The following is a 26,335-nucleotide window of genomic DNA, read 5'->3' on the forward strand; positions in this document are numbered from 1 at the left end:
AGGTATTTACCAAAAAAATATGAAAACACGAATTAGAAAAGATACATGCACCCCTGTTTATTGCAGCATTATGTACAATAGCCAAACTATGAGAGCAGCCCGAGTGTCCACTGACTGATACATGGAAAAAGAAGCTGTGGGTGTGTGTGTGTGTGTGTGTGTGTGTGTGTGTGTATTCCACACTGTGGAATATTACTCAGCCACGAAAAGGACAAAATCATGCCATTTGCAATGACATGGATGGAGCGAGAGAGTACAATGCTAAGGGAAATAAGTCAGAGAAAGACAAATATATGATTTCACTCGTATGTGGAATTTAAGAAATAAATGAGCAAAGGAAAAAAGAGACAAACAAAAAAGCAGACTCTCAACTATAGAGAACTACAGAGAACACACTGACGGTCAGCAGAGGGGAGGGGCTGGGGAGGGGGGAAACAGGTGGTGGGACTAAGGAGTGAACTTGTGATGAACCCGGGGTGTTGTATGGAAGTGATGACTCACTCTATTGAACATCTGAGACTAATATAACACTGTATGTGTACTACACTGGAATTAAATTTTTTAAAAAAATATAATGATATCTTTTCAGCTACAAAACTGTGTATAAAGTACTCAACAGTAATAGTGGAGCAAAAGGTCAATAGATGCCGTGTTTTAAGGTCCCTTGAATCATCTAGAAGAAAGAGAAGTATTTATTTTTATGAGACTCTGACAGTCTGTTATAATCACAATAATAGGCACTAAAAAATTGCATTAAAGCGTACATAACTACAAGATAATGAGGGGGAAATGGTTTAGTCTACAAAAAGTATTAAAAACAAACAAAAAAGAACACAAGCAAAAGGCAAGTAGTGAGATGGTTAATCTAAAAGCAAATTTATCAGCGCACCTGGGTGGCTCAGTCGGTTGAGCCTCCGACTTTTGATTTTGGCTCAGGTTGTGATTTCAGGGTTGGGAGACCAAGGCCTGGGTTCCTCACCCAGTGGGGAGTCGGCTTGGGATTCTCTCTCCCCCTCGGCCCCTCCCCCAGCCCCCCCACTCACTTGTCCACGTGCACTCTCTCTAAAATAAATACATAAATGTTTAAAAAAATAAAAGCAAATTTATCATTAATTGCAACTAAATTAAATATTTCAACTAAAAAAACAAAGATTTTCAGACTGAATAAAAACACAAAATCTATCTCTAATCTGTGTAGGAGTGACATCATAATAAAATAATGAAGAAATTATCAAAATAAAACTTGAGAAAGTAAAAGGCACAAAGGCGATATAACAAGGAAACTGATACATCTGTATTAGTATCACACAAAGGAGATTCAAGATCAGAAGAACCTATAAAGCCTATTTCATGATAATGAAAGGCTAGATGGACCAGGAAGATAATTATTTTCAGTCCATATGGGCCTAATAAAGATATACTGCCATAATTGACAAAATTAAAAGGAGAAATAGGCAAACTTAGAGTGAAGCTGGGAAATTCCAAGAGAGGTCTCTCAGGATTGGAGAAAATGGGAGAAACATCGCTGAGGACATGGAAAATCCAAACAGTATGATTAACAACTGACATGCAGATATTTATAAGACACCGCATCCAACAATGCAGACCACACATGATTTTGAAGTGTGCATGGGCCATTTACAAACACCGGCTCCCTAGGGTTCATACAACACGTCCCAGAGTATGGTCTTTGAACACAATGAAACTAAGCTATAAATAAATAATTCGGTGATCACAAAATGTTGGAAGTTAAATTTATTTCTAAAAAAACCTGGTAGTCAAAATAAAAATCACAATTAAAATTGATAAATATTTTGAAATGAATGATATGAAAAATACAATGTATCAGAACTACAGTATGCAATCATCAAATAGCTCAAAAGTTAGAACAAATTAAAAAGGAAAAAGTATAAAAATAGAAATTAATGAAGCAGAATACTTATGGTACAGAATCAAGAATGCTAGAAATCGGTTCAATCAAGTGACTAGCAAAACCGATAAACTCTTCATGAGACAGTTCAAGAGAGAGAGCACACACAAAACCAAACAACCAGATTGAAAAAAAAGACACAACCACAGATCATGAAGACGAATGATCGTCCATAAAGAAAATCTGACTGACTTTGAAGTTACTAAAAGAAATCAAAGCCCCAATTTAAAATCTTCCCAACATGAAAACTCCACAGGCCCAGATGCCTTCACTGGTGAAATCTATCTAACCCTTAAGGAAGAAATGCCCTGATCTCATACAAGCTATTACAGAGAAGAGAAAAAAAGAATCCCTAGACTCATTTTATAATGCCGGAAAAACCATGACATCAAAAGCTGATAAGGACATTAGGAGAAATGAAAATTGCCAGAATTTCTTATAAAGACAGAGGCAAAATCCCTATCCAACTTATCAGCAAATCAAACTAGACATTACTTAGGAAGGAAAACCATACACAAGTTTGCTTATTTCTGAAATGCAAGTTTGGTTTAACATTTGAAAATCAATTAATTTGATTTTCCACATTAACGGAGTAAAGAAAAATCATATGATCATCTCAGTACATGCAGAAAAAGCATGTGATTAAAATTCAACATCTATTCATGGTGAAGACAATAAACAAAAGCCCTCTTAGCAAACGAGGACTGGAAGAGAACATGGTCTGCAATAGGGAAGTGTGAATATTTTCCTTCTGACGCACCAGCTACCAAAGCACTTCTGTTCAGAACAGTGCTGGAGATCCTGAGCAGCAGAAGAAGGCAAGAACAGCCATAAAGGTACAAAGAATTAAAAGTTATTATGAGTAGGTGACACATTGTGAACCCAGAAAATCCAATGGAATCCACAAATAACTTATTAAAATTAATTTAGAATGTTGCTGGATCAAAATCAATAATCAAAGTTTAATTATATTTCTATGTAGTAGCAAAAAATTGTTAGAAAAATAAACTTGAGAAAAGATGCTATTTATAATGCCACATAAAAACAAAAACACAAAAAAAACAAATCTATGAGATGTCTACCTAGAAAGCCCTATAAAACACTGACAGGGGAAAAAAAGATGACCTAAAAAAAAAAAAAAAAAAGCACAGAAGTGTATACCATGTTCATGGATCAGAAGCACACTTACCAAGATGGTGCTTAATCATTACACTCCCAACAGAGATCTCAGCGGGTTTACTGGTGAAACGGACAGGCCGGCTTCTCAACTCCACATGAAAATGTAAAGGGTCACCACCAGCCAAGGCGGTCAGGGAGGGAGGGCTGGCTCTATCAGGTATCAGGGCTGAGCAGAGTCCCCGTGACGAAGGCAGAGTGGTCTGGGCAAAAAGACAGAGAAACGGACCAGTGCAGAGGGGGACCCTGGCTTTACCACATAAGCAGCCCGGCGGGATGGTGAGAGAGGAAGCGTGTCAATAAATGGCATTGAGCTGACTAGACATCGTTGTGGGGGGTGGGTGAGGGGGAGCTCGCCACGGCACAGTCAAGCTTCGTGCTCTGAGTCTTAAGGGAGGAAAGACCCCCAATAAAGAGGAAAATACTGACACATACATCAGTGACCATGGGGCAGGTGAGGGTTTCCTAAAGAGGATGTGGGAAATGATAACCAACAAGGAATGTTCACAGGATAAATTAGATTGCATTACAGTTTAGATCTTACGGGCAGAAGGCATCTGCAGTGCAAACACCTGACTAAAGGCCAGTGTGCAGAAAACAGGAACAATTCTTACTGATCATAAAGACAACAGCAGAGGAGAGAAAACTAGGCCGTGGATGTGCCGGGCGCCTCACCCGAGTGGCCTCCACACGCCAGGAAGCACATGAAGAGGTGTCCGCCCTGTCCACACTCTGGGAAATGCCAACTGGAGACACAAGGCCGCCCCGCCACCCACCCTGGAATGCACCTGCCTAAATGAACGACACCCTCAGGTGAGGGCAGGCTCCGGAGCAAGAGCAGTGCTTGTTGGCTGCCAGCAGGCGTGCACACTGTCACATGCGCAGAGGTGGACCCCTCCCGTGGCCCACGTCACGTGCCCACAGTGCAGGGCGCTCCTGGGTGCTCAGACAGCAGCAGATCTAGGTGCACCAAAACACAAGAGAACGTTCACACCAACGTTGTTCACACTCGCCCAGAAATAAAGAAACTCAAAATCATACAGGAACACATGCATGAAAAAGCATAATGTGGTCCACTCATAGAACAGAAATGAACTGCCCACAGAAACCTGATTTTGAGCAAGAGAAAGCAAATACAAAAGATATGCGTTGTAGGATTCCACTTATATAAAAGTTAAAAACAGGGACGGCAGGTGCGCGGTGTTAGAAAAGCATCACCTTGCGGGGCGGGGCGGGGCGGGAAAGGGGGGCTTCCAGGGCGCCGGTGACGGTGCCAGTCCCACCTGGGAGCCCAGCACGAATGGACCAGCTTTGCTCTAACTCACTGGCTTGTCCTCTTAGGACAGCACTTGACGTATGTGTGCTGCAGGCCAGTGCAAAGCTGAAAAAAATACATGTTGAACAAAAAGATTCTGCAGTTTTAGAAGCATGGCTATGGCCGTACAGTCACACTGACAAACCCCTCATCAGAAAGAAACATTGAGACCAAAGGCCAACTCCCTGTGGCCGCCGACCCTCGATGCTCGGCTCCAGAGCCCAGGAGGGGCCCGCATGAGACAGGAGGGGTAGCATCCAGGCCGGTGGGGAACCCACGGGCAGGGTCCACCGTGGGGCACCATCTAGCGGAGCCGGGGGGGTGGCGCCGTGGGGCTGCCCCAGGGAGTTTGAACATCACACCGCACGGTCTGGAAAGGGGGCGTCCGGGGGCTTCTGAGCAAGGAGTGCAGAGGGTGAAGACTCGAGAGGGCTGGCCCAGAGCTTGGATGACAGTGGAGCGACGGGTAGGGACAGGTGAAGCATGAAGGAGTCAGACGTCCACGGATCGGGAGCCAGGCCCCCCAGGACCGGACGCCAGCGCAGGGGAGGCAGCAAGCCCTGCCAGGAGGCCCAGGCTGTGCTCCCGAGAAGTCAGCCTGGGGTCTCGCAGACAGCGCTTTTCCCCAAGTTCTCCCAGGGATACTGGGGGAGCCGAGGGAGCAGATGCGCCTCCCCCAGCGAGGCCCGCGCGATCCTGGTGGGCACGGGGCTCCGCAGCCGGCTCGGGCAGGCGCTGGGCGCGGCCAGGCTTCCACAACAGGCAGCGGAAGGCTCGTAGAAGCGGCAGAAATTTCGTCTGGGCTTGGTGAGATGCTTCCAAACGCACCAGTGTCGCCCTGGTCCATCAGCTGGAGGAGCCGGCCCACGGTCCCACGCGCCACTGTCCCTGTCTCAACACAGAGGAGCACTCAGGCCCTGGGCCCTGCTCCTAGGGGCTCTCTGGGGGCCTCGGAGCCTCCCGTGTCCACAGCCACCACAGTACCCCCTGGGGCTGACCGGCAAACACCTGACGACACCCCATTCCCGCCTCTGGGTCCTATCGCCTTCTCTCTGCTGCCTTCAGTCCTCACAGTCTCGAGCGGCTCAGAGCAGGCCTGACACAGGGGGGCGGGTCCACCAGCAGCATCGGGCGTCCCCCCAACGGCAGCAGGAGGCCAGGAGCCGGCCCCCAGCACAGACAACAACCCTCCCCAGCTCGTCCTCAGCCAGCAGCGCCTGTGGCCAGGTGGGGAAGGGAGGACCTGCTGCTCGTGTCCTCACCAGCCGGCCGTGCTCTTGCAATTTCAACCTCCCGATGAAAAGCTCTACAACACCTCTTGTGGGAAGGAGCAGGAATCAACTGAGATTTCCCAAAGCAATCTTACCGGGATTTCACACTCTCTATTACAAATTCCATTTCATTTATGGCGGGTGTAGGATGTGTCCGCGGCACCGGCCCCGAACCGGCAGGCTCTCCCCACCAGCGGCGATGCGAGCAGGGAGCCAGGCGTCCACGCCGCAGGTGTGCGGGCCACACGGGGAGAGCGCGAGCTGCCGTGGCCTGGCTCTGGGTCAAGCACCATTTACCGGACAGGACGGAGAGGAGCGAGAGCTGGGTGACGGAGGCACAGCCTGATGACAGTCACAGCAGCCCCTCCCTCTCCGAGCCTGGCCCCCCAACTGCAAAGCAGAAGCTGAGTCAGATGGGCCAGGCTTTCTTCACCGGAAGGTACCGGCAGAGGCAGCGGAGCCCGGGTGGACTCACTGCGGGCGAGGTGCCCAGCGAGGCGATCTCCACGCCACGGCTCACCGGGCCCTCCCCTCACTGCGGGGTACCCAGCGCCCGGCACAACGCCCAGAACCTAACAGGCATGCAGTAAATATTCACTCAACCCAAGTGCGAATGGAGGAAACAGTCGATCGCTCCACCTTCAGAACCACCATGGGAGGCAGGGGCTCATCCTCTCAGATGAGGAAACTGGCTTACTGGGCTCCCTAACTTGCTCAGGGTCCTCAGATGCTGTGACCGAGCTGAGATCGGAACCCAGGTCTGCAGGAAGCAGGAGCCTGAGGCTCGGCTGTCATGCTGAAGGCCGCGTGGACACCAGAAGAGAGACGCATTTTATAAACCAAGGCTCCACAACAGCTCCTGGCCCAAGTCCCTGGGATCACAGAGCGCAAGAAGATCACGGGCAACAGTGACCCTAAGGTCTTCACCACTCGCTAAAGCACCCAAACCCCAGGTCTCCAGGACACAGGACATGACCCAAATAGCTCTAATTGTGAAAGTCCTTCCTCAAATGAGAAGGTCAGGCACTGGACGGGCTTCATCCCTCCACCGGGCCCTCCCCAGGGAGCTGACCGCAGAGCTCAGGGAGGGGCCCCTCTGCCAGACCCTCCTTCGGAGCACTGCTCTGCAGACCAGACAGAAATCCAGATGACTAGGGCTCCGAGCACGATGACCAATCACTGGGAAGCATCCCCAAAAAAACCAAGGGAGGCCATGCTGCTCTGTGTCCTCAACTGAAAGTTCATCTCCAGGGGCGCCTGGGTGGCTCAGTCGGTTTAAGCGTCTGCCTTCGGCTCAGGTCATGATCCCAGGGTCCTGGGATCGAGCCCCACATCGGGCTCCCTGCTCAGTAAAGAGCCTGCTTCCTCCTTTCCTCCCAGCTTGTGCTCTCTCTCACTATCTCTGTCTCTCTCAAGTAAATAAAATCTTAAAAGAAAGAAAGAGGGCAGGGCAGGGAAGGGGAGGGAAGGGGAGGGAAGGGGAGGGAAGGGGAGGGAGGAAGTTCGTGCCCAGTGCACGGGCACCATCTGGGGTTAGACCAGCTCTGCTGGAAGCCCTGCCCTCCCAGACCCCAGCCCAGGAGGGAGTTGGAGGTGAATGCCAAAAAAGCAAAAAGCAGAAGGAGAAACCGTGGGGCAGGTGGGGGTGGGCAGGCTCCCAGGTAGGAGCCCGCGGTGCCACCCCAGGAGCGGGGGCAGCATGGAGGGTGGGGTGCGTAAGGCGCCTCTCCAGAAGGACAGCGAACAGGCTCAGAGGACTTTCCAAGCCCCACCTTCTACCTTGTCACACCACTTGTGCGTGTGGGTGTGCCCCCACACCTGGGCCCGCAGGCGTGCCCTGTCCACTGCTCCCTCAGCTCAGCCGCATGGCCTCACGCACCTCAGGGTCTCGGCACCCGCTTGCTGACGCCTCCACAGGGCCCAGGACGCCAGACAGCTCACACCCAGATCCACCACCTTCACTCGTTCCATAAACATCACCCGCTACCGACCACTGGGGCCCACGGGACAGAGCAACGGACAAAAAGGCCTGCTTTCAGCTCTTCACGCCACCCCCATCTATGCAGACCCTGGACCCCAGACCCCATGTGGCACCAGGGCAGGCGTGAGTGACTCTGCCAGATCCTCAGTTCTGTCAACCGTGAAAGACAAGAAATCTCCCTTCATCGGCTTATGTTTAGGACCAAGTAAGCTCATTTATGTAGAACCCATAGTATCAATTTTTAAATTTCAGCTCTTATTGATTATTACTCTTAACCCACCTTCTTGGAATGTCTTCCCCCATTAAACAGCAGAATACAAACCTGGTTATTCCCAATGAACCACTGGACTGGGGCCCACTCGGGGGGAAGGGGGAGGGAGGGGGTGTCCCAGAACGGAGGACCCACTCCAGTGGATGTCTCAGGACGGGGGCCCGCTCGGGTGGGGGAGGGTGGTCCGAGGATGGGGACCCGCTGTGGGGCGGGGGGATATCCCAGGACAGGGGCCCTGCTGGGGGTGAGGGGACCTTCAACACACTCTGTGGCCCACCATCTGGCCATCATGACAACTTCCTATTTAGGTCAGGCCTCTCCCTGCTTCCCTGACTGCACGGGGAGCTCCACGGGGTAGGTGAGACATTCTTTGTCTTTCAAGCTGAATTTTCAACACCCAAGACAATACTCAGCAAAGAAAAAATGTTAAAAATGTAACTGCTGAACGACTCACAGTACTCGGTAGAAGGGCTCAATCGGTGCCTGCTCCCCCAGTTCGTGACTCTTGGGGTCAAGAGAGCAGGGGCCACCTGCCTCGATGCCCCTGCAGCAGCTCTGAGTGAGGTTCACAGGCTAGGAGGGCTGGGAAGCCACTCCCTCCGCCCTCGAGTCTCCAGGCCCCTCCCAGCCTCTGGGGGAAGGAGGGAGCTGCAGCTGTGCCCCCTCGGCCCATGCCCCCCCCGCCCGTGCCCCCTCTCTGCCCGTGCCCCCCTCTGCCCGTGTCCCCTCTGCCCGTGCCGCCCCCCTGCCCGTGTCCTCTGCCCGTGTCCCCTCTGCCCGTGTCCCTTCTCGGCCCTTGCTCCCCCTCTGCCCATGTCCCCTCTGCCCGTGCCCCCCGCCCGTGTCCTCTGCCTGTGTCCCCTCTGCCCATGTCCCCTGTGCTCGTGTCCCCCTGCCTGTGTCCTCTGCCCGTGTCCCCTCTGCCCATGCTGCAGTCACGGGCTCCCTTCCAGGGTCCCGCCGGCCCCCACTGGGACCTGGGATGGAGGGAGTGGTCAGGCCCTGCAGGGCGCTCTGGCCCCTGACTTTCTGAATCACACGTGATGACTTCTGGCCATGGGCCTGGAGCAGAGCCAAATGAGAGGCTCCATCCCCACACTGAGTACTCCCTGTTCCAGGTGCTCCCAAAGCCGAGCCGGCTCCCAGCCTCAGGCCTTTCCTTCCACTGGCCCGGCAGGCACAACGCGGTGCTGCTTCCCGAGGGGACGGCTGTGTCGAGGCCCCGTGAGCGACTGCCCCTCCAGGCCCACCGGACAGCGAACAGGGCGGCAGGGCTGGAGGGCTCAGGGACAAAGCTGCTGGCACCCCAACTCGGCTGAGGCTTGACGAACAGAGGAGCCCTGCCTGGAGGAGGAAAACGGACTCCCGCTTCCCTCAGCGAGGAAAGCAGCGGCGCTCTGCGGGACTGCGGGACACGAGCCCCAGGCACTCACCGAGCCGGAGGCGAGCGGGAGAATCGAAGCCAAGGTGGCTGCTCAGAGAAGCCCCTGGCTGGCGGTCGCCCTGCACACCAGGCCGCAGCAGCCCCTGCCGGCGCCCCCTGCTCCCCCCTCGCTGAAGACAGGCAGCGGGACAAGCAGGAGGGTGGCCCGCACGGCGGAGTCACAGCCCAGCAGGGGGGCAGCTCGCCTCCCGGGTGCTTGCGGGGTGACCACGACGGGGTCCGAGTAAGGCCCCCCCCGCCTATGCTCTGTGCCACCGGGCACGGGCCCCCCCAGCAGCGAAGGCCTCAAACAGCCGTGAACGTTGCGCAGGGCGCGGACGTCTCGAGGCCAACTGAGTCTGCAGAGCACGAGGAAGCAGCCGTAGGACGACTACTGCACAAATCTGACTTCCAAGACCCTTAATTTGCTTAACCTTCCCTGCTTCTCAGCTGCCCTCCCTCTGCAGAGGGACTGGACTCGAGCTGCAAACCCGGCTCTCCCACTTCCTGGCCATGCTTCTAGCAAGCTACTGAATCCCCGGAAACCTCCTCCCTCCTCTGGAAAACAGTGCCGTCTAAGACGGCAGTGGACTGAACTTGGGCAAGTGCCACATAAATCCAGTAAGATCCATTTCTCACCCAAAGCAATATGAAATGAGCTGCGGATGATAGTGCCAACGGGGCTCGCCTGCCGGGGGGACATGCACTGAGCCAGCAACACCGACCGAGTGTCCTAACGGTGCTTCTACCCTGTCACCAGGAATCCCGGGCTCTGATACACATCTTAAGAAATGAGTCAGAGATATGGCCAAGAGCTGCATCCAAGGATGCCGCTCCCGCCAGCAAAACTAATGAAAAATTAAAAACAATCTAAATTTCCAATAAAGAGTTTAATTCTGATATATCCATACAAAGGAACATTATACAGCCACTGAGGGTTTTATTTTCCAAAAACTGTTAAAACCATACTTTCAGGGATCATTTCTATAGTTTGTTATTTTCAAAAACTGTTTAATGACCCAAGCATCTGTCACAATAAATGTTAAGTGACAAACACAGGACACAAACAGGTCTTGTCTGTTCTGTTCTTGCCAATTTTCCTAATACCTGGAATAGCTACAAGACCACAGCTGATCCCACAGCACCTGGCCCTTTGTCATTAGCCAGTCATGGATGGATGGGATGGACGGGTGGACGGGTGGATGAATGGACAGATGGGACGGATGGATGAGTGGATAGATGCATGGATGCATGGATAGATGGATAGACGGATAGAAGGGTGGGTGGGTGGACACATGGATGGACTGACAGACAGATGGACAGACGGGTAGATGGGTGGATGACGGATGGATAAATGGATGCATGGATGGAAGGATGGATGGAAGGATAAAGGGAGAAGGAGGGAGGAAGGAAGATATGAAGAAAACATATAAACATGATTTCAATGAAATGTCTTCTTTATACTTTTTAGCAGTTTCCAAATGCTCCACAATGTACAGTATTACAATCGAGAAAGACCAGAGGTGCTCTAGGTTTAAAGGGGTTAGGGGTTCCCGGCACCTCCAGACACATGAGCCTGGAGCCAGTGAGCTAAGGGGACAGTTCCCCGATTCACCCTCGACATTGACTGTGGCCACACCACAAGGAGTCAGAGCCCTGGGAGGGGAAAGACCACAACCCACGGCAGCCTCCGAGGGTGGACATGCGCCGGGACAGAGTAGGAGAGGAGGAGTCACGGTAGCTTGGCGGAGCTGGAGGGAGAACGCCAGCAGGGCCAACCGACCCCAGACCAACAGCTCTGCCGCCATGTGCAACCACCATGTGCAACCGTCCACCACTGGAGGACGCTGGCGATCTCTCCACTCTGGACTATCCCCCATAAAGCTGCGAGGAGCAGTCCCGCACATACGTTCTGTTTCTGCAGGATAAATGCCCAGGGTGCAACTGCTGGGCCATCTGGTCACTGCAGTTCAGCTTTTAACAAACGGAGACGTTATAACCCAGAGGGCTGGGGCAGTTTACATTCCCACCAGGATGGTTAGGATCCTGTTTCTCCGCATCCTTGCTAGCACTTTGTGTTGTCACCATTTTTTATTTTAACCATTCTGAGGTGTGCAGTGATCCCTCACTGTGGTTTTACTTGCATTTCCCTGCTGGCTAATGATGCTGAGCATCTCTTCCTGTGCTCATCTGCCATCTGCACGTGCCAGTTTTCTTATTAGATTTTCTCTGCTGTTGAGTGTTCGGGTTCTTTATAGAGTCCAGCTAACAGTCTTTGTCGGACACACGGCTTGCAAACACGCTCTCCGTCTGCACGCATCTCTGCAGCTCAGACCAGGGTCTCTCACAGGGCAGAGTGTTCAGTTGTTACAACGTCCAATTTATCACTTTTCCTTTTATGGATCGTGTTTTTGATGGCCCAGTTGAAGAACTCTTTGCCTAGACCCTGAAGATTTTCTTTCTCTTTTTTTTAATAAAACTTCTGTACTTTTACATTCTACGTTTATTTTTGTGGTTACTTTTTGTATAAAGTGTGCGGTTTGCTTTTTTGCTTATGGGTGCCTGAGCGCTCCAGCGTGACCTGCTGAAAAGACCATCTTTCTTTCACCAAACTGCTTCTGCATCTTCCTCAAATATCAGCTGATCCAAAACAAGCCAAAGGAAATTATTAATAAAGATGAGCGCAGAAATAAACAAAAAAGAGTGCAGAAAACAATAGAGAAATCAGCTGAGCCAAAAAATGACGCTCTAAAAAGATCAATAAAATCGATAAACCTTCAGCTAGGCCAACCCAGGAAAAAATAGAAAAGATTGGATAACTGAAATTGGAAATGACAGAGACAGTATCACTGACCTTACAGAAATAAAAAAAATTATAAAAGAATACTATCAACGACGAGATGCCAAAACTCAAACAACCTAGTGAAATGGACGAATTCCCACAGACACAAACTACCAAAACTGACTCAAGAAGAAATGAAAAACCTGAACAGACGTGTCACACGTAAGGAGAAGAACGAGCCACCAGAAGCTCCCCGTCATCCCTGGGAGGACCGTGAGCCCCGCTTCCCCTCTCCTGGGCGTGCAGGGGCGTCCGTGCGAGTGTGAGCTTCTGTTCAGACCCCAGGGCCCCGCAGGCTCTGCCGTGTTCCCCCAGACGCACTGCTCGGTGCCGCTCGCACTGGGTGCTTCCCACCGCTCTGTCTCCAGGTTCAGGGACGCCTCCCACTGTCCCCCGAGTCCCACGGCTGGGCTCAGCCACTACGCGCCTGTTTGGGTTCCTGCACCGCCAAGTGCGGTCTAACGCATCCGGCCTCACGGGCTCCAGCTGTGGGACGAGAGGGAAGAGCAGAGCCCAGGAGGCTCAGCACACGGTGTGCCCTGGTCCCGAGGCCCCAGCCACCACCTCTCTGTGTCTTTTATGTTTGTTTTACACATAATGGCCAGGGTCGTTACCTGTCCTCAGCAGAAGGAGAAGAACATGCGCCTTCTCCACCCTCCTAGACACGGCAATGTCGGCTGCTCTTTGAAGGCGTTCAGCAGGCCTAGGGGCCGGGCACCGCGGCTCATGCTGCCCTCAGAAGCTCACTTTAGGAGCCAGCAGGTGTCTAGCACTGCTCTGGCCTCAGAGGCGATATTCCCAATGTGTGAATTAAACCAGACGAGGAAGGGCTGTGAGGACATCTAAGTCAGCGACAGACCACTCACTAACCCCCTCCGCCTGAGGAAGGCAGGACTCCATCAGAATGGTATTACTTCCCTGCTGCGAAGATGCCACCGACCCCCAAGGCCGCCAAGGAGCGGGGAAGCCAGAGGGGAGACTCACTCTGGTGCCCGTCCACCCAGCTCTGTCCTAGCGAGGCACACGCACAAAGGTCGGGGAGAACCACGCCCCTGTAAAAGGTGCTATTACGGAGAAAGACAAAGACACGCAGGCCCCGTCCACAGGCACAAACCCGGGGCCTCTGGACCACTGCGGCCCAAGCACACCCCGCGACGGCAGCCGCATTCCCTCATCTAGCCCCACACACATTTAGCCCCGCGCGGTTCCTTCTTCTGGAGAGCGATACCAAGAGCCAGAGGACACGGCCAGCAGCTGACCCTCTGGGCGGAAAGCCCCTCGCCAAGGAAGCCAGGCTGCCGGCAAGAACAGCGCTGCACTTGAAAAGTTTGGTCCCCACTTTCTGCATCCTCTTTCTTTATAAAATTGCTTATGCAAAGAGATTACCATGCATAATGCATTCAATTATGCGGCGTAAGATGTGGCCTTAATGGAGAAAATTCAAGTCAGCCTTGTAGACACTTCAGGAAATACTAAAAAAAAAAAAAGACTATGCCACTGACTTTCAAATGTATTTGAATCCGCACACCTCTCACTACCCATAGGGACACAATATAAATATATAAACGAGTGCTCATCTCATTTCCCACTGTTTTCCTGCGTGATGAGGCGCCTGGAGCTGACACCTCCCCTCATTCTGGGCGGCAGGGCCTGCATTAGCATGTAAATAGCTGGCAGATACAAGGAAATGAAAGCAAGGAAGAGCTCTTTAATTAACTTGAATCCTCTGAAACGCCTCAAAGCAATCTGCTCTGACAGGAGGAGGCCCTCCCCGGCCTGGAGGGGTCCTGCCAGGCCAGCACTGGGGGTGTCTGGAAGGACCGGTCTGCAGAAGGGACACTTGGGTATGTGGCCACAAAAGGCCGAGCCGCTGTCCCCTGGAATCTGAGCTGCTCCACTGAGCCACGCCGGCCCAGTGGCAGGGTTCTGGGCCCTGAGCCCTCTCCCACCACTGTGTGCGGGGAGGTCCCAAGCTGAGGAGTGAGCACCGTCCCAGGCCGCGGGCCAGGCCATCTGCCGCGCCCACACCCAGCCCGCCCACACAGAGACAGTGCTGTGTCCACGGCTGTGGGAGCTGAGAGCCAACGGGCCCCGGAGGACCCGCCACTGGACAGCCCCACACTCGTCCTTCTGCAGGCAACAGGGAGGTGGCAGTGGCTTTGGGGCTGTGAAGTGACCGGGTCCGGCCGGGCTGGCAGCATGTGGCTCTGCGATTACACGGGACCCTGGGTCACCGCTGACCACGGTCTGGCAGCGGGCGGCGGGAGCACAGTGACATGCGGAAGTACACAGGACGACCAGGGGCCCAAAGCGGACAGATGCCACGGGCTGAGCCGAAAGCACACCTGGGGGCAGGCCCGAGAGGACTCGAGCCGGAGCGAAGGCTCAGGGCCAGCAATGTGCAGAGGCCCGCACGGGTCTGAGGAGGCAGCTGCCGAGCCCGGACGCAGAGGCGCCACGACCATCGGGTTCCCCGGGCGGCAGAGAGCCGTGGGCCCAGTGAGACCATGGCCAGGGCACGGGCCGCAGGACCGCTGAGCTGGACTTAAATGTACACACTCTGGGGGGTCACGCCACCACGCCAGGGCTGCAGGTCTGGCCACGGGGCACCAGGGAGAAGCCATATGCCCGGAAACAGTTCCTTAAAAGCGCAAGCACCGGGCCCCAAAGAGACTGGTGTGCGATCTGGATTTTACCCGCAAGGATTTACAAATACGGTCTAGGGGCGGAGGCAGCCAGGCGAGCAGCCTAGAGACTGGGGCTGCCGTGGGCCATTTGTCCCTGTGACCCAGCCACCGCCGTCCTTGGTGCCCCACGGCCTGCGTGGTGCCCACTTCCGCTCAACCTCGCCGGGTTCTGCCAGGAAGAGAAGGTGGTGTGTGCACGGAAGCCACCTGCTTGCGTGACAAGCACAGCAGGGAAGGAGGCCGACGAGCATCTCCTCCCGTGTCAAAGGCACGCGGGTCACCTCCATGTCCCTGACACAGAGGAGGGAAGTTAAGGGAAGGAGCGGCACCATGTCGGGTCCGTGCCCCGCACCCCTACATCCCACAGAAGCAGCAGCAGCTCAGGTGGGAGGTCCCGCGGCCCAAGCCGCACAGAACCTGAGGCCGGGCCTCTGAGCCTGCCCCGCAGCACCGTGGCCTCCAGGGCAGAGCCACCAGGAGCCAGTGGTGACGGGGAAGGTCGCCAACCCCCTGACCTAAGCCCTGCAGTCTGCACTGCTCTCCACGCCTGGAACCCAGTCCCGGGACGCGGCTCTGGCGTCTGCAGGGGTGGCCGAGGGATGAGCACAGCAGGAGGCATGGCGGGGCCCAGCGCTCCACCCGGGGGCAGGAGACAGCTCTCCCGGCTCCTCTCCCCACTTACTTCACGCGAAAGTCCCTTCGAAAGACAGATCCACAGCCCCTCCAGCCACCAAGCCCTCTCCTTATATATGCTTCTCATTACCGCCCAGCACTTCGCATTTACGCGGCGCCGTTCCTCCCGGGGGCTTACAGGTGGCTAAACGAGGCTGGCTTATACAGGAATAAATCACGCTTCTGTAACCAGCAATGTTTCTTTAAGCGGAGGTTAATAAAAATCACTGGCAAAGGCTAACCAATGGATCTAACTTATTTAGAGACCTTCATAAAGCTGGGGATAAAGCCCTTTGTAAAAGCTTAATGGAGAGCCCCAAGCAAGCCCCGGAAAAGAGGACATCCCTGACTGGGAATTGCAGGTCCCAGAGCAAGGGAAAAGGCTACCCGAATCCCTCAAAGGAAGGGGAGGGGAGAGCAAAGTGGGAGCAGATGTGTCGCCCCAAGGGCGCCGTCCTTGGCCACACAGAGGCGCACACACAGGTCTTCAGGCCAGTGTGTGTGGCCGAGCACTCAGCTCTGGGGAGCACACGATGCACACAGTAGGAATAAAGTCCACACTACTCTCCTGGTGGCCCAAAGGAGGCCAGAACAGCCCCTAGAAGAGTGCTGCCTGTAGCATGCAGCCCACCCGGACCACGTGCACGAGCTCCCCGACCACACGGGGTGGGTGGGTCCTGCATCACAGGAAGAAGCTGCAGGGACAGCTGGCGACGGGCGGGCTCAGGGCTGGAGCCGCTTCCCAGCGACACACAGCCCCCAGCCAGAGAATCCGCGTCTCTGAACACGCCCAGGGCCCTTGGAGGTGGGCGGTCCACTGGCAGGCAGGGTTGTGCTGAAATCCCCCCTTGCCCACCCGCCGACGCCTTCAGAGTGGGGCCACCCCTCTCGAAGACAGCACTCTGCGATGACGCAGCTTCTCGCGGGTGTTCACCAGCTGACCGGAACCACAAGGCTACCTGGGCCAGAGAGCTTGTCTCCCACTGCGCCGCTAGCAGAGGGCTGGCCAGCCTCGGCCACCCCAGACTGGACTCTGCAAGCGCAGGACCAGCAGGAGATCCTGTCCTCTCCTCCTCGGGGCACCGGTCACACCGGCTACTCTTTGAGGGCACCACCCTGCTCCCTGGTCGGAGGCTTGAGGGGGACAGGAAAAAAGCCCTTAAACACAGTAAAACTAGGGGCACCTGGGTGGCTCAGTTGTCTGCCTTCGGCTCAGGTCATGGTCCCAGGGTCCTGGGATCGAGCCCCGCATCGGGCTCCCTGCTCAGTGGGAAGCCTGCTTCTCCCTCTCCCACTCCCCCTGCTTGTGTTCCCTCTCTCGCTGTGTCTCTGTCAAATAAACAAATAAAATCTTTAAAAAAAAAAAACACAGTAAAACTTACTTGAAACTTCTAGAGAAAATCAGCACTTTAGAAGGCGCAAATTCAGGAACTGTTCAAATTCTCTCACATTCTGCCAGAAACCAGGCCCTGTACCTGGAAGGCTCTGTACAAACTTCGCGAACACCCTCCGGGGCTGACGTCCCCTCGTGAGGACTGCGGCACGGCAGACAGGACACACAGCCCTGCTCACGCCCCGGCCCCACACTAGCCTCTGGCTCCCCTCAGGTCTACTCACTGCACCCGGTCAGGCAAGGGGGAGCGACTGACCCTCGGCCTGGGAGCCAGCCCTGAACCCCAGGCCAGAGAGAGAGCGCCTGGTGGAGCCCACGGCTGCTCCCTCACGAAGTCCATGCTAGACCGGGGGACGAAGCCAGGTACCGGGCACACCACATGGTCACACGTGCGAACGTGACCCTCACACGCACCCATCCTGCACGTGCACAGGAGATGCACAGATTGATTAAGGAGGGGGCCGCCAGCGAGAGGGTCCGGGATCCACGGCAGACCCAAGGGCACCGTCAGCTTCCCCTTACCGAGACCGCCCTCCTGGGCAGACAGCCTGCAGCCAGCACGCCGCCCCCAGCCCCAGGCACGGCCGGCAAACGTGACGCCACGTTCCCCCTGTGCTCCAGACACGCTGCAAGCTGGGAATGACCTACGGCAGAAGCAAGCAAACGGGCTTCTGGGAAGGGCCCGGGAGATGCCTGTCCTGGCCCGCAGCCACTGCATGAGGCCAGAGGGGACACCCGCTCACCTCGGAGCGATGCGGCCAGCCCAGAGATGTGGCACGCCGTGGGCCTGACTCCGGGGCAGTGCTGGGAGCGCTGCGGTCTGCAAGAACTCCCTCCCTCCTCCTCGGAGGTTTATTAGGGGCAGTTTGGAGCTTTATGGGTGAAGTTAACCAAAAGATTATTGACTCTGAACCACTCTCCCTGCATTTGATGATGGATGATGTTTAATACCTTCCAGTCTGAGTGCACTCTGGGTCTGTAAACACAGACCCCACTTTATTGCTACTTAATATCTATCACGACAGCAGGGCTGGTCCTCGTCTTCTCACGGGCCTCCTGGGAAAAGTAGCCAACTACATCCAACAGCCGCCTTCCAGACTGAAAACACACATGCTCACTCACACGCATACGTGCGCACGCAGGCAGGCCCTCCGTGGACGCTCACACCCACAGGTCACAGTCACAGACACACACGTGCCCGGGCACTGACACGAGGAGGCAGGGACAGGGACACACGGGCAGGACGGTCTCCTACGTCTGCCCTGGGCGCACTCAGCCTCCCCCAGCCCCAGACTCCTCACCCATAAAATGGGATTCTGCCAACCCGAGCTCAGAGCGTTTTCAAAACAGCTCTGTTCACGGAAGTACGTTAGTGTGACGGGTGTCAGCAGTCACCACTGTTCGTTCGGGTCCCACACCAAGTGCCCGACGTTCGCTTACTACCACACAGATACCCGCGCACCCCCGCAAACCTGGAGCACACAGCACGAGGCCCCGCATGGGGGGCACGGGGCGCACGGGGGGCACGGACAAGCGGCCCCACCTACCGCACACCGAAGCAGCAGCCCGAGCGGCCGGCCTGGGGGACGCCAACGGATGGCAACATCGCCCCGGCAGAGGAACGCGCACGCCGCTGCCGACCTGGGCTCGGCCCCAGGGCGGGCGCTGTGCGAGCTTCCGCACTTGCGGGTACCGCCGCGCCGCCCTTCGCTGGATTCCCTTGTCCTTCACGTGTCACCTAGCACAGTATCGCGTGATTCTCTGCGGCAGGGCGATTCTGAGGGACACACGTGTCCCGGCGGAGCAGAACTGACGGAGAGCATACGGGAGTACCAGCTCAGGATCACAAATCCTTCCCCAGCGCACGGATGGGTCCTGCCCGGCGCTGGGGAACCGCACACGCACATCCCGCCCAGGAGAGGGCTGAGGGCTCAGAGGCCGGGTGTCCTGAGGCAGAGGCCCCAGGCACAAAGCGACAGAGTTCAGTGCCAGCTGGGGTTCTCCGAGTCTCAGTCCCAGGCTCTTCCCCCAGAATGGAGACATCGGGAGCCGAGCTGCCGGCCCCCAGCCCAGGTGCTGAGCCCCTCCCTGACACAGCCAGGGCTGCGACCTTTGGGCGCCCACCCACCCGGGGCAGCCAGGGGCCAGAGTTGCGCACAGACCCAGAGGGCCTCCAGCTGCTGGAGAGAGGAGGAGGAGAAAGGAGCAGCCCCGCCGGCCAGGAAGGAGGAGTCCCGGTGCAGCGTGCAGGAGACGGGCGCCACAGGCTCTCCTTCAGGACAAGTCACGGCTGCAAGTCGCGCCTGCCTCCCTGAACACCCCAAATGCTGCTGCAGCCTTTGACTCTGCTACAGCCTGCGGTAAGCTCAGCAAGCCGGGAACTGCCTGTGCTGGGAGACAGTCCCCAGGAATGCTGAGTGCCTGGCCTCCCTGGGGCCCCTGGAGGCCACTCGCACTGGGAAAGGGAACAGCGGAGCTGAGGCTGGGGAAGGGCCGGCCCCCTCCCCCACGCCGAGGGCAGAGGCACCGTCCAGGGCCCCCTCTCTGGGCAGGGACATGGAGGACAAGTCAGGGGGCAAAGGCCAGCAACAGGAAGCTGCCTGGGAGCACCCAGAACGCAGACGCGGTCCCAGCAGGCCTACCGCCAAGCAGCCCCCGGCCAAGGGCAGCCAGCAGAGGTCAAGGGCATCTGGGCGCCCCTGAACCCCTCAGCAGGAACGGCCTGGGGGCAGGTCCAGCGGCAGGACACGCGGCTACTGTAGCAGCGGCACTGGAGAGATGCCCGGCGGGGAACCACGCTCTGAGCCGCGGCCATCGTCACCTGCAGCTCCGTCTCCACTCAGGGCCAGGTTACTCCAAGGCCGGGATCTCTTCAAAACCGAGTTAAAAGGACGCAGATCTTCACAGGATGGGAGGGGATTGTAAAGTGTGAAAGAAGACGCGGGAGTCCTCCCGGGTCTGCCGGTGGCACTCCCGGCCCCTCTGGCCACCAGGGCTAGGTGGGCAGGCCCGACCCCTCCCCCTGCTCCCCGCTCGGCCTCCACCTCCCCCTCCAGCCAGGCCCACCCTGGGGGACTGCAGCCTGTTTCCCAGTGAGGACACTCAGGTTTCTCCACCAGGAGCCCCGCTGGGCTGCAAGTGCCTCGGGCCCTGGCGGCCTGGATGCTGGTGAGGAGAGAGGCACTCACCCCAGGACCCCAGGAAGCAAGACAGAGAACACGTTAACGCTGCAGTTTAGAAATTCAATATTCAAGCAAAAATGCCCCACAAACAAAATATTAAATGTGCCAATGAAGACAGCACTGGCCCCTAGTCCCCGTGCCGTGGGACTGCTCAGAGCCCGAGCAAGCGGGCGGGCATGGTGACGTGGCCAGGAGAGCGCGCAGGGCTCACAAACAAGTGTGACCGGAGAAACCCTCCGTTACGATGGTGTCGAAGGACCCGGGGGCTGAGGTTTCACCTGCTGGCACAGAGGCGTCTAAGAAATCAAGCCACGGGCAGTGAACACACCGTCCCTGCCCCGCCAGCCCTGAGCGCCGTCCATGCCGGCATGTGCCCGAGCCGGCGGCCAGCAGGCTGTGACCCCGGAAGGGCCAACCTCAGAGGAGGAAGGGTCACAGTGAGGATATGCGGAGATGGACAGCATGCGGGGACATCGGAGAGGACGCCGTCTGCTTCCCCTTTGAGAACAGCATAAGCGATGTCAGCAACCAGGAGGCCGCCAGGCCTGTCTGATGGCCGAGGCCCATCTCCTCCACAGTCGGGGACCCCTCAGGTGGGGCCGTGGTCACCTCCATGCAGGGAGCCCGTGACCCAGGGCGTGCACAGGACAACCCAGGGGTGGGGAAAATGGGAGATCCTACTCACACCAAGTTTTATAAATACCTCCCAAGTAAACGTACTCAGATTCAATTACTTAGCATTTCATCACTGACCGCGGGTCACATGCATGCTTTTCAAGTGAACATTCCATGCGTTGGCAAACCTTTTTCAAAGGGCACACAGTCCGTAAGTCCAGAAAACAGTGAAGAGCCCCAGGTGGCCCGGGGGCCTCAGGCTTGTGCTGGTGGGGGAGACAGGGGACAGGACAGGGCGTGGCCTGCAGGTGTGCTCCGGAGGACGGGGTGGGGGCAGCGAGGACCAGGCTAAAACCAAGGCACCCCACATGGGCCAGTCCCAGGACCTGGAGGAAGAGGATGCATGTCCAAGCCCCACACTCCTGGGGCACAGCCCCCACCCCACCCTGGGAATCAGCTCCCGTTACTGCTCATCTTCTTGTCCTCTGCCACTGGGAGCTGCCATTCTTTTAACTTTCACTGTTAGCGGGAAAGACACCATTTTCCCAGTTGCTAAGTTTAAGTCCTAACAGTCAATACAGACATGTCTGTATCCACGATCTCGCTGCAAGTGCTTCTGACGGCCCCAAACACCCACCCGGCGGCGGGCAGATGGGGTGGCGCAGGGGCTGCCTGTCTCGGGAGCCCTCCAGCCGAGGCAGCAAGCCCTTGCTCACACAGGGCACAGCACCAGTGCCCGAAGGAAGGCGGGAGGGGGCCGCTCATGGGCAAAGGCAGCGAGCGGGGACAGGAGACGGGGAACAGAGGTGGGACACTGCCCCTTACCTACCACAGGCTCCTAACAGCAAACTGCTGGTGAACAAGACAGAAAAGGCCCTTCCCTCTCAGGAGAGACAAAGAGGACAAGTGAGCCAAGCAGCCGGGGAGGTGGAGAGCCAGAGAACCAGGGCAGAAGCACTGGCACAGACCCCGAGGCCTGCGGATGGATGGAGGGAGGTCCAGGGTGCCACCCCTCCACACCATCCCAAACCCCATCTTAATAAACATCTTCGAATCGGGGAGGGACAAAAGGCATTCTTTCGATTTCATTACATTTCCTAACATTGCTTTCCTCTCTAGGACTGTTTCTGCCGCCTCGACCCAGTTCCTGCTGCCCCCCTCGGTGGGGACTGCAGTGACCCTGGGGACAAGACTGGCTTTCTGATGCCTCGGCAAATGGCGTGCTCCCGTAACAGAACAGGTGCACTTTGTTACCTCAATGGATCTAAGAGAAATGTCAGCCTAGAAAGGTAACCTGAAAAGACAATATATTAACACCTGAAAATTAAATTTTAAAGCCGAGAGGATCCTGCCTATCTTTGGAAGGAGGAGGGCCGCAGGGCTAAGCAGGACAAACGTTAAATTAGAAACCACGTACGCTAGCCTCCTCCAGGCTTTTCTCGGGGATCAGGCAAAAGTGAAAGGAGGCATATGAAGTAAGGAAGAAGCAAGGTCTGAATCTGAGCCTGAATTTAAAGGCTGTGACTCAGTGCCCAGGCCCTCCCCATGGTGCTGCAGGGGCTCTGAGTCCCAAGTCACAGAAGAGCCACCAACTCCACTCTGCAGACTGCTGCCGAGTTCTGAGCCCAGCTCCTGGGGCTCCCCAGTAGCTGGGTGCGAGGCTTGGGGATGAAGGCGGGAGGAGGAAGAAGGGCAATGCAGACCCCGCCCCTCAGGAGCCACCAGCCTTGGCAGGACTGCAGGGTGCAGGTGTGGGGACAGTAAGACAGGCACCCGGAGGGATAAACAAATGAACACAGCAGGCAGGGTGCTCCTCTGGGAGGTGGAGGGGATGCAGAGAGGACAGGGCCGCGGTCACTGGAGGAGAGCAGGGTGCGACAAGGGCCAGGACTGGATGTGGACGGTGGGGGGCCTGCAGACACCTGCAGAGACCTCATCAGCAACACCAAGGACCGGCCACCGGCACCGGGTACCATGCCAATAGAAACGTGTCACCGTGGTGTGCGTGCTCTCTGCTGTGGCACGCCCCTGCGCCTGGCCCGTCACACGTCCCCTTACACTCGCTCTGAAACGGACTGGACTCTGCTATTCAACACTGTTCGCTGACCCGCAACCCAGGTACCGCCTGGGGGCCAGAAAGACAGGCAGGATCTTGGGCCCTGCCCAGGGCCACTTACTCAAACGCTGCATTTCCACAAGATCCTACCTGATTTGTAGGCACATGGAGGAGCTACGCCCTAAAGGACCTACTCGTGCTTTCCGGAGGGACAGTGCAGAGTCACCGCGATTACTCAACTTCTCTGGTCTGCAGCACTCTCATCTCTAACGTGGAGGAGGTGGGTGTGATGAGGGGCACACTCAGCCCTCTGCCTGGCCACATGGGGTGTCTGTAATGTCAGCCCCGGTCTCGTCAGCACTTCTCTCGGCCTACGGAGAAACCACCCACAGCCCTGCAAAATCCATCTACACCAAAGGCCCAGAGCTCCAGGGCACCCGGTGGGAGCTACTAAAGTCTTGCGTGGAGAGGACGGGCTGGGCATCGGGACAGAGAGAAGGGGGACAGCAGAGAAGGCCAGGGTGCACCAGGAAGGGTGGGCCTCAGGGTGGGCAGAACAGCCCCCAGCCTGGTCACGGTCAAGCTCCTCAGCCTCCTCATCTCAAGTCACAGGGACGGAGGGCTCTGGTCCAATTCAGCCTGGCACACCCTGGCAAGGCCCCCCAAACCACGTGCCAGGTCCATGGGCCCCAGGACATCACTAAGGGCTTGTGTGTGGACGGGAAGCCCTGACAACACAGGTCCCAGAGTAGGACAGTGGGGACATGCTGTGGGTTAGTGACCCTTACTACTGAGAAAGGGCCGTGACTCCCACAGCAGCTTCAGTCCAACAAGGTCAGCTGGAACCCCCCACACAGAAGACTGAAAACAGATCACACCTAAAGGCCTACTCACCTGCACACACCAGGTGCGTCCCTGCCCATGTCCGCGGCCCCCACGAGACGGCTGCAGACTCTTAACACACGGCCAAGAGAAACCGCGCTCACCATCTCCGCATGGAGCACAGGTCACCGTGCAGAGTGAAGCTTGTGCGGTGGGGGCAGGTGCGGAGCGATCAGAGTCCCCGCTGGGGGCGGGGGGGGGGGGGGGGGGGGGGCAGAGGGAGCGCACCTGAGAGAGCACCCGGAGACAGACACAAGCCAGGCGCTTTCGACGGCCGGCTGCTTCTCAGAAGACTGAGCAGGTGCCGGGCGCTTTCAGCCTTTCCTTCTATGCTACCTAAGCCCAGGAATTTTCAGCATTAAAAAGGAAGGCATACAAGAGGAATCCTTTTAATAAGATTAGGAAACTCGTGGGCTCTGAAGAAGGACGCGGGAAGAAGATGAAGACGCGGATCAAAAGCAGCTGCCGTTTACGATCTTTTGGGAGACAAACGGACATAATCTGCTTTTTTGTGGAGGTAAGAGGGCAGGATGTTGAGCTGTCAGCAACCCGCCTGAGCTCAGGCGCCAGGACCGAGGAGCCTGTGACCAGGGACAGGGCGGCTGGAGTGACACCCGAGGAGCACAGTCAGAATCTGCTCCCTGCCCAGGGCTCCTCCCCTCATGGCCCTAGTCCCCACAGGTGCCACCTCAGTTAACCCTCACAGTCACCTGGGAAAAGCAGACAAGTGCCCTGAAGGCTTATACGCACCCAGTTACACGCTCGTTCAGAGGGGAAATGACTGGAGAGACCCGTCCTAGGGCAGAGGTCACCAGCAGGAGGCCGGCGGCAGGGAGCCAGGCCCTGCCCACGCGGCGCCAGCCTCAAGGTCACGGCTCCCTGTGCTCCGTGTCCGATGTGCCCATCAGGAACACAGCACCACCCCACCCCACAGAGCTTCTACAAATAGGGAAGAAAACACTGTGTGTGAAAAGCCTCAGGAGAAGAAGGCCCAGCTTCCTCGAGGAAGCGAAACATACTCTTACCGTGCGATGCAGATATGTAAGCTGAAGTTGTGCATCCACACAGAAACCTGCACACAAGTGTGTACGGCAGCTTCCTTCAAAACTGCCGAGACCTGAAGCACCCAGACGCCCCTCGCTAAATGAGCGCACAGATCAACTGTCACGCGCAGGGCTAAAGAGAAGCGTGGCATCAAGCCGTGAGAAGACACGGCGGAACCAGAGCAGCCCGTCTGGAAAGGCCACACGCTGCAGGACTCCAGCCCCATGACGCTCCGCACAGGGAAGCACGAGTGTCTGCCGGGCGTGGGGGAGGGAGGACGGGAGCACGAGGGGCACGGGGACCTGAGGGCAGGGACTGCGTTCTGGGAGGTGACACTGCAGGGGCGCACGCATGACATCAGGCACGTGTCCACCCACACGGTGCACAACACTGAGAGCCATCCCTAAGGCGAGCACGGACTCCAGCCAACGGCCGCGGAGCCGACGTGCCCAACTGAGGAGGGCGTTCGTGGGAGAACCATTCCTGAGGCAGGGAAGAGGCACACGAGCAGTCCGCACCTGCCCCTGATTTTTCTATAAACCTAAAACAGCTCTGAAACACAGTCTATTAAATTAAAAACATAAAAATTTTAATACGTCACACATTGTGTCATTCCATTTATATATGGTTGAAATGCCAAACTGAGCAGAGATGGAAAACGGAGCAAGGGACAACGGGGCGGCCGTGCTTGCGGGGCAGCATGGGGGAAGGTCTCTGCGGCGGCGCTTCCGTGCACGTACACACGTGCTCGCGCGACACCCCCACCCCCACCCCGACCCCCACCCGCACGCGCGCGAGCACGCACAGCAAATGCCAAACGCCTGGTTTCGATACTGCACCACAATCATGGGAGAGGTCTCCAGGGCAGAAGCTGGGGGCAAGCTACGTGGGACCTGTCCCACCATCGTCACCACTTCTGACGGATCTACAGTTACTCAACACACAAACCCAAACCCAGCGACCAGGCTGCAGCACCGGAGGCTCCCCTGGGGCTCCTCCCCCAGCGACTCCAGAGCTCAGCAAAGTCGCCACAGCGGCCGTCCCAGGCTCCCACTAGTCCGCTCCGTCCCCCAGAGGGAGGCGCCCTTGGGTTTGGAGCTCAGGCCTGCGCAGCGGCCCTGCCCAGAAGTGCCCGGCGCAGAGCCCAGCATGCAGGCCTCGCTCCAGCAGGACCAGTGGGACGAGACAGCAAAGAGAGTGAGTATGGGGTCTTTCTACCCCTTCCCAGCATCCCATCTGCCTGCACTGTGGCTGAGCATGGGACACCTTGCTTGAAGGCCAGCTCTTACAAATCCAGACAGAATATTCGAGAGAATACTCAGAACAGAACAATAATAAAAATAACCCCCATCAAAACTGATGGGGTATGCATTTTAGAAAACGACACATAGGGGCGCCCAGCTGGTTCAGTCGGTGGAGCGTGCAGCCCTTGATCTCAGGGTTGTGAGTTCAAGCCCCACGTTGGGCATAGGGATTACTTAAAAATTAAAAAAAAAAAAAAAAAACAAATAGGAGATTCCATTAATCCAATAAACGGTATCTACAACAAACAGCACAAGTCACCCTCGGGGGTGAGGTACTGAAGCTTCCCCATC

At 56.3% G+C, this 26,335-nt stretch overlaps 1 protein-coding gene and 1 pseudogene across 3 annotated transcripts in view; one reads left to right on the top strand and one right to left on the bottom strand.

Moving 5' to 3' along the window:
• MAD1L1 (mitotic arrest deficient 1 like 1) overlaps positions 1–26,335 on the bottom strand; it is a 319,048-nt gene that overhangs the window by 157,791 nt on the left and 134,922 nt on the right. The gene's annotated exons all lie outside the window — the stretch shown is intronic.
• Positions 10,327–10,418, top strand: LOC116625592 (annotated as a pseudogene).

The sequence above is a fragment of the Phoca vitulina genome, unplaced genomic scaffold (assembly GCF_004348235.1).
Source record: "Phoca vitulina isolate PV1807 unplaced genomic scaffold, GSC_HSeal_1.0 scaffold79, whole genome shotgun sequence".
In the NCBI taxonomy this organism is placed as follows: Eukaryota; Metazoa; Chordata; class Mammalia; order Carnivora; family Phocidae; genus Phoca; species Phoca vitulina.